Below are 9,285 nucleotides of genomic sequence, written 5' to 3'. Positions count from 1 at the left end.
GTGCCACGGCAACTGTAACGGACAGAATCAGCGCAAAATAAAAATAAATAAATAAAGTAAAAACCAAAATTAAGGACTTCTGTCTAAATTTGAACAATTGTTCCCATGGGATCATAGACACATCAATTTTTTTTTTTTTTTTTTTTTTTTACATGTCCGCACAAAGGGGGGAGGGCGATTCGATTCTTGAACTAGCGATCTTCGCTTTATAAGGCGTAGTCCCAGCTGATTGAGCTACTTATTGGGGACATAATCACATCAATTTTAGATAAACAAAAAGTGAATAAAAGAATTAGAGTATTATTAACAATCTCACCAAATTTTACTCATTAAAAATACATTTTTCTTTATTTTAACTACTCGTTTTTTTAAAGGGAAACTTCAGTTTAGCCACCTGAACTTCCATACGATTTGACAAACCCCCCCAAACTTTCAAATTTCTCACTTTGGACTCCTGAATTTTCAGTTGCTCTCAATGTGGACCCCTCCGTTAGATTTTAAACATTACATAACGTTTATAACTCTGACTTTTGTATAAAATTTCAAATTTACTCTTAATTCCAAAACATTTTTTTATTAAAAAAAAAAACAAAAATTAGGGATATGTTGGTCTTTTTTGGTATTTTTAACGGTTAAAATTGACGGAGAGGTCTACATTGAGAGCAATCGAAAGTTTAGGAGTCCAAATTGAGAGATTTGAAAGTTTAGATGGTTTGTCAAATCGCGTGAAAGTTTAGGGGGTTAAAATGAAGTTTCTCCTTTTTTTAAAGCACCTCCAATGGCCTCACTATTGACAAAGTTTTCCTCCAACTGGTTTGGAAGAACTTTCTCCAACTCAGTCTATAAAAATGACATGTGTCATTTGAACATGTGAAATGCACATGTTTTTTTAATAGCAAAGGCAAAGTTGGAATAAATAATATTTAAAACTCATATGCATCTCACATGTTATTAAAAAATAGGACACATATCATTTTTATAGACTGAGTTGAAGGAAGTTTCTCCAAACTAGTTTGGAAGAAAACTCTATCATTTTAACAATACACTTTCACTATTCAATTTAAACATTATTTTTCAAAGATTTGTTTATTCTTTCTTTAACTATTAAAGGATAAGAGAAGAACGAAACAAAGAAAGGGAGGAGATAAAAACTTTTTGGGAAAAATACAGTTTACCCCCCCTGAAGTTTTATAGGTTTTTCAATTTTAACCTCAAAGTTCAAAAATTGGCAATTTACCCCCCTGAAATTTCAAAAATTGGCAATTTAAACCTTCCGTTACTAATTTTCGTTAAATTGGACAGAAATTTTTTAAAAAAAAAACCTGAGGGTAATGATGTAATTTCATAGATTTCCGTCCATTTAGACGGAAAAATTAAACAGAGGGTTTAAATTACCAATTTTTGAAACTTCAAGAGGGTAGATTGCCAATTTTTTAACTTTGGGGTTAAAATTGAAAAACCCCTTAAACTTCAGGGGGTAAACTGCATTTTCCCCAAACTTTTTTTTTATTCAAATGGTGAGTGAATAGTACTCACTATTAAATAGTGAGTATTGTTCACTCACAATTTATTTTGGGTTAAAATGATGAGGCTGAAAATGGAAGATTTTAGCCACTTTCACCAAATTGCCACACCAAAATAACCAAAAAATGGTTTTGGTGAGGCTGCAAAGAATGCTCTGATGTATAGAATTATTATAATATGGTATTAAAAATAAGTAGCGTTATATAGTAAAATATATATGACTGCCTTATAATTTGATGACGTGTCATTAAAAATCAATATTAAAATCAATACTAGTCACAAATTAAAGGGAATAGATCCTCTCAATTTAAAATGAAATGGAGAGTATCCATTCAGTGCATTTAGGAGAACAAACTCTCTAACATCATAAAGCATAAAGCTTTTAAAAATATAGGCAAAAGCTATGTGGTTACAAAGTCGTAGATACATAAAAAAATCTAACAATCAAATCGCATCCATGACCTCCGATCTCACCCATGTACAAACATCATTTTTGGCATAGATCTGTTATTGCCATACTAGATCTAAGACATGGGTAGATCATATCCCTACAACAAAAGTTTTTATTTAACTGGCCATGAGAGATAAGCCCTCACATTGAAAATTTTTCGTCCTCAACTCGAAAGCCAAAACAATATGAATAAACAAAAAACCACAAACAACAGTAGCAGGCTCACACAAAAGTGCATAAGATTCAAGCGATCCACGCTCCGGCTTGTTCGAACCATAACTGTCGCATGCCGACCAAAGGGAAAGCGTTTGTTGTCTACAAGACTCATTTGTGCCAGGGAAGAAGGTGTAATGACACATATAGAACTTGGACCAACGGCAAAAATGTAGATCTATTTCGGAAAAAGCCGATCTAAGAACCCTTGCAGAAACTAACAAAGCCAAATGATCGGGGAGGAAAATGAATGACGATGCAGAATAGATGGCCAAAGCGGTTAATGAGGCTGGGCGCTACTACTGGAATCTAAACAAAATCTAAAACAAAAACAAGGAAAAAGGGAAATTGAGGAAGGATGGAAGAACCATCCTTTCTCCCTTTTGGATCGCATTGGAAGGGGGCTAGGGTTTGCTCTTTTGATAATTTTTTCCTTAGTGTTTATTCTTAAGTACTTATTTATTGACATGATAGTGAAAATTATCATTAATATATTATAGACAGATTAAACCGTTTAAAATTTAATGGTGATTTTTAATGTCACATCAATGATTAGGCATTTGAAACTTAAAAGTACATATAGCTTTTCTCAAAAAAAAAAATTATCAATGATTGATTTTCACTGTCGCGTCATCCTAATTGTCTGACAATTATATAACAATTTACTAAGGGTGCATTTGGCATTGCGATTTTCGCATACTAAGTCTGTAATTTTAAATCAAATTGCATAAAATGTACTGTTAGTGAGTGCATTTTTAAAAAATTATGATTTGAAAACGTAAAAAATATGTGTTTTCAAATCGCAGGCAAGCATGCATTTTAAAAAAGGCTTGATTTTAACCAAACTATAACTTTACCATATACTTAACTGCATTTATAAAAATTGCATTCTCAAATTGAAGGTGCATAGGATGATCACACTATTCTAAGTGTGGTCATCCCCACACCTGATTATATAATATTTACAGGAAGGTAATGTACTTCCAGGTGGAGGTAACAGGTCATGAGAGACAACTCTTGGTCAAGGGTTGTATTAGGACTCTATAAATAGAGTCCCATGAGAATGCAAACACTAAGCCTCTATAATTTACATTGGTTTGTTATATTACTTTCTGTTTTAGTTTTCTACATTCTGAAGGCCTGTTATTCTCCATTAGATTTCTACCCTAACGGGAGAACTTCTTTCTAAAGATTATTTACAAGATCCTACATTCAAATTTCTAGAGTGGTATCAGAGCCCAAATGGTGATGGAAGATCAAGAGAAAAACAACAATTCTACAAAAACTTCTACAGAGACTCAACTTTTTCTGTTTGATATTCGTCAAACAATCAATCGTCAAGTGATTGGTTTGGCTTCTACAGTTGCACTCTACAATTTGCACAAATCCATAGAGAAGCCAGATGAACAACCTCTTGTTTTGACGATTGGTAGTTTGCAATATACAGGAAATATTGAAGCAATGAAGAGAACGCATTTTTTGGAAAAGAAATACTAGGTCAAGTTTCTAAGTCAGCCATTGGAGGATTCGAAGAAGATTTTTCCAGAAAAAACCATCACAATCAACAATGAAAATTCATCTCCGAACCCATATTACAATTCAAGATCGTGTGTGGAAAAAGAAAGCCCAAGGGTCACTTCGTCTGAAGATTGTGACTCATTTTTCTCACTTTGGGAGTAAGAAAATCTGCAAAATTTGTAAGAGGAGGAGGATCCTGAGGAAGAAGACGAACCAGGCGAAGGAGATTTGCAAACTTGCCAAAACAACAGTGTTTTGACCAACCAGGAAGAAGACATTCAGTCTTCTTTGCAAAACGACGCCGCAGAGGAAGACCAGCACCTCTTGCGAAATGACACCATCCAGAATAACACGGACGACGTCGTTTCGGGCATCCCTGCACAGGCGCCTTCCAGCGCTTGTTCTAAAAACGACACCGTCCCAGTGAAACGGGATGATGCCGTTTTGATTTTGGATCGGGTCAACCAACCTGCTCCATGACTTCTGAAGCATGCCTGCAACACTTATAACGACGCCATTTCTAGACCCTGCAGCCAAATACGTCAGCCCTTCCGCAACATCCCAAAGTGAAAACACATAGCCCGAAAGTTTGTATTGAAAGCCCAAGCCTAGATAAAAAAGGCCTAGATTGAAGCCCACGCTTGAAGTCCACAATGTAGCCCAACCAGTTGGAACCCGACCCACTAAAGCCCGATCCGTTACTAAACAGCCCGCGCCCCTGAAGCCCGACCCGCCATTCCGCCTGTATCCGATAACCAACCCGGGATTCAACCCATGCTTTAACCAGTGGTTCAAGAGATCCGACTTCAACAGATCTAGTCCAACACCCACAGACCGCCCGGTTCACCTAAACCGACCGGTTCAAGGTAGATTTAGTAATTTCGACTGTTCTTGCCCGTTTTAGCCCCAATTTCGTCTGTTCAAAAACCATTGGAAGCTGATTCAAAAGGCTACAACTCTACAGGTTCTGTTTATAATAATTTCAATAATTTTCAGCATTATAATCATATAAATAATTGGGAAAGAGTTTGGTTTTCAAATCAAAGCCATCGAAGCATCAACCGGAGGTTCACCCGATCCCATTGGTTGGATCCAAGTGAACACAAGGAGGTTGCGTTCACTATTCCAGATTTGGCTAGAACAGAGATCTCATCTGACAAACGCATGAGTGGTCGACATCTTTTAAGGATTGTTAGGACCGCTGAGCAGAGCCCTAGGGACCCGTGGCCTATAGGCATACACCGCTACACTCCTCTGAGGACGAGTGATCGGGTCAGTCTACCAGATCCAATTTTTTGATATTATAAGGGTCACCTAAACAAATATAAGGCGTGTCTGACTTATCCCAATGATAATGGAGTTGTTGTTTTTTTTTTTTTGAAGGAAAATCATTCTTATCTCATTAATAGAGGAATCAAAAGCATTAAAACTCTTACAATCACAGAACATAACGTTCTGAAAGATCCTAGCTGAAGCTAAAAGATCAAAGTCGTAACTAAAAGATTACACATCAAAGACGCCAAACATCCGCTAATCTATAACTAATATTCAGTTGGAATAACAAATCTACGCTAGGCAGACACAAACTAATGCATAGGTAGCACTTATTCCTCGACCTTGGAATCAAAAGGACCCCATGCCGACACACATCCTCCTGAACCCGAAAGCCAGGATATCGTTCACATCCACAACCCCAGGGGTCTGGACCAAAATAACAAGCGAGGAGATCAAGAAAGAGGACATGGCCTTATTACAAGCAGTACAAGCAAAATACAGGGAAAATTAAAGCAATACAACTAAAAATTTAAAAATATGAGCATACTAGGCGGATGACAACAGCCGGAAGAAAAGCCGATCGAGTGCTTGCCGGAAACCGATGCGTAGATGGCGTTAGAAGCACATCGCGGTGGGAACGCGTGAAAAGACCCAGCAGAAGACAGTAAACGGCAAAGCTGGCGCGGAGGAGATCGGCGGCGCACTCAAAGAAATTGGGGGGAAGTTTGAGTGAATCCCCCATGAACTGCACCCACAAAGTGTGCCCAAACAAACACCTAGCAAGAAAAAATAAACAAGCAAACAAAGAACAACAACAGGGAAAAGAAAGCGAAATCTAAAAACAAACACAAAAAAGAAAAGAAACACAGATCGGGGAAGAGAAGGGGGAAGGATAATGGGGAAGGAAGGGGGGAACAGATCAAGGAAAGAGAGGGGGAAAGAGAGGAGGGGGAAGGGGGAGAATCCCCTCCCCCTCAGCTGTGCGGCACTTCCTTAAGCTTTGCTATGGTTTTTGAAGTTGTTGTTATTATTGTTATTATTTTTATTTTTACAAACAATATTGGTTTGTAATAATAATTAGAATCACAAACAATTATTTAGTTTGTAATAATTAGTACAATTATTCAGACAATTGTAAAAATTGTACTGAAAAATTATTAAAGTAAATATTATTATTATTGTGTTGTTACTTCTACTTTCTAAAATGGCTATTAAAGGTAATATTGATTCGTCTAGAATCAAAAGTCTCAATGAGATGAATTTTAGAATGTGGAAACGACACATTACTTATGTATTCACACATGACAAAGCACAGTACACCCTTACATCTGAGAAGCCTGATCTAGTTGACCTAAATGATGGAGAAGTAGAAAAGAAGCATGAAAAATGGATAGAAGACGATTTAATGGCAAGAGCCACACTTCTTCACAATATGAAGGACACCATCATTCCTCTATTTGAAGGTCACGAGTTTGCCAAAGAAATGATGGAAGCACTAGAGGCAAAGTATGGCCCAAGATTTGATACACATGTACAGTTGCTATTGGATAAATACAATTGTGCACGTATGAGTGAAAATGATCATGTGGGTGAATTTGTAAACCAAATGGAATTAATTGTAAAGGAGCTTGCAAATGCTGGTCATCCTGTATCAAATAAAATGCAGGTGACCACAATTAGGGCTGAAATTTAAAACCGCCTAACCGCAACCGCTAACCGTTAACCGCTATAACCGCTAACCGCTAACCGCCTAACCGCTTAACCGCTTTGAAAGCGGTTAGTAAAAACCGCTAACCGCCTAGGCGGTTGCGGTTAGCGGTTAGTGGGTTTTGGAAAACCGCTAACCGCTAACCGCTTTTTTTAAATATAATATATATTTATATTATATATATATATTTCATATAATAAATCACGATGAGGTGTTGTAGCGTAGTGGTACTTGCGCGATATTTCACTAACATTTCCGGGGTTCGATTCCCCGAACAGCCAAACCTTAGTTTTATTATTTTTATTATATAGAAGTGCAAAACGACCCTAAAATCTAAAGCTCCTTCTCCCTCCCTGCATCTGCTGCCGCCTCTCATCTCAACTCCGTCTCTCGTCGCTCTCGTCGCTCTCTCTCTCTCAACTCGCTGTCTCCGACTCTCCGTCGCTCCCTCTCTCAACTCGCCGTCTCTCGTCGGCGTCGTCGCCAAGCAAGGTAAGTTGTTAGGAAGCCTGTATATAATTTATGAGCATTTGCTTCTATCATTATGCTCTTTTATATCTTATTTCACTCATCATGACTCTGTTTCATCTTTCCTGCAATGTTTACACCCTATTGATTGCTTCCCATGTCTGATCTTTCATTGAAATTCTTTATACACCTGTCTCTGACACATCTGTTTTCTAGTGGTTTCTAAAATGAATGTTGATGTTATTCCTCGCTGCAAGTGCCAAGTCTCCTTATGTTGTCGATGATTCACAGTTTTAGATTTGTGATGTTGCCTTGGCCTGGGCTCTTTTGAGTACTTGGAGGCCACTGGCAAGGCTTTTGTATCTTGAGTTTATATCATGCTTGCAATTACACATATGGACTCTATTAAGAGCTGGCTCACAAATGTAAGAAATCCTTAACAATATGAATAGAGATGGTAGAAAATCCCAATTTAAAATATATATATATATATATATATATTGAAATCCCAATCTTTAGAGCCTTGTTAAAGTTTGCAATCTGCACATGGGAATCCACCCACAATCCCCCATGGGCTAGGAAAGTAATAGTAGATATAGGTGGCTCACTTACCCTAGCCCACCCTACAAATGTATATAGCATAGTGTAGTCTTTTTTATGCCCTACTTCTTTCGTTATTTCATGACATTGCCTGCGAGGCATTGGACGCTTTGGTCTAAAATATTTATTTATTACTTACAATTTATTTATTTTTTGCTTCTTTGAAAAACATGATGATAGAACCAAACTAAGCTTACTGTTCTGATACTGTGACTTTTTCTGTTGCGAGGTATCTAAGTTAATTATAAGGTTGTGATGATATAGGTAAATGTTTTTAAATTAGTGATTTGCAAATTTATTTACTTTTAATTACTTATTAATTCATTGAACTTATTCTATTGTAGATGGGCCTCAAGCTTCAAGTTCAACGACCGAATCATCCTTTGATTGAATAAATATTTAATTGAATTGTCATGGTAATTAAGGTTATTATTTCATTACTTATTAATTTATTTATGCTATATGCAACTTGCTAATATTTTCCAATTTCTTCACAGGTGGGGATTGGCATGAATTTCTTTGAAAATGTTGGTTGAAATGGGTTGTCTTGGTTAATTGAATTTTGATGAATTTTTGTTGGTTGATTGAAATGAACCTCAAGCTTAAGTTCAACCATCTTGGTTTTTTTTGTTGCTTGTAAGTTTATGAACTTGTTTGTGTTTTATTTTAATTCTATGTTGTGTATAAGACTACAAGTGAAGTAATGATTTTGTTGTAATTTTATCATTATATTGTATGATGTGTAGATTTGTAGAAGGTGGCCAACAAGATTTTGGTATATAGCAATTTTTAATGCTAAAATGGCGATGAAAAGGGAAAAAAAACCAAAAAACAAAAAAAAAGGTTCAAAATGAGTAAAAAAAATGATTAAAGTTAGCTCAAAACCGGGCCAAAATTGGCCCAAAACAGGTCCAAAATTGGCCCAAAACCGGTCCAAATTTGGCCCAAAACCGGTCAAAAAAAAAAGCCCAAAAAAAGCGGTTAGGAAAAAGCGGTTATCACAAAGCGGTTAACCGCTAACCGGGCGGTTAACCGCTATCCGGTTAGCGGAGGCGGTTAGTAATTTTTACTAACCGCCTAGGCGGTTGCGGTTAGCGGTTTTAGCCACTAACCGCTAACCGCAACCGCTATGTCAGCCCTAACCACAATACTCAACGATCTTCATTTATCATGGGAACATGTGGTGACTTCTTTAACACTTAGAGGAAAAGAAGTCTCCATGATTTCTCTACCAATGTTACCCGTACTCAGAGAAGAGAGAATGAAAAGAAGAAGATGAGAAGGAACATCCAGCAATTTGATGATGGCCCAAAACACACCACAGACTATCCAAGCTCCTACATTCAGAGACAAACCCAAAAAGTTCAAAAGAAAATGGAAGGGTAAGCCCAAAGGTAAGGTTAAACCTAAAGGAGCATGCTTCAAATGTGGAAAAGTTGGACACTTCAAAGTGAATTGTCCAAAACTCAATTGCGATAAAAGACCAAAGGAGATTGCAATGACGATCATTGAAGCAATGATGGTAAAA

The 9,285-nt window shown here is 37.0% G+C and overlaps 1 long non-coding RNA gene across 1 annotated transcript; it reads left to right on the top strand.

Moving 5' to 3' along the window:
• The first annotated feature begins 8,100 nt into the window (after positions 1-8,100).
• Positions 8,101-8,483, top strand: LOC148584373 (uncharacterized). The gene is made up of 2 exons (XR_015912788.1): positions 8,101-8,173; positions 8,255-8,483. It is a non-coding gene; the product is annotated as an uncharacterized LOC148584373 (long non-coding RNA).
• The last annotated feature ends 802 nt before the right edge of the window (positions 8,484-9,285 follow it).

This window comes from Corylus avellana, chromosome 7 (genome assembly GCF_965113065.1).
Source record: "Corylus avellana chromosome 7, dhCorAvel1.hap1.2, whole genome shotgun sequence".
NCBI classification, from domain to species: Eukaryota; Viridiplantae; Streptophyta; class Magnoliopsida; order Fagales; family Betulaceae; genus Corylus; species Corylus avellana.
This window is presented reverse-complemented; position numbering and strand designations above follow the sequence as displayed.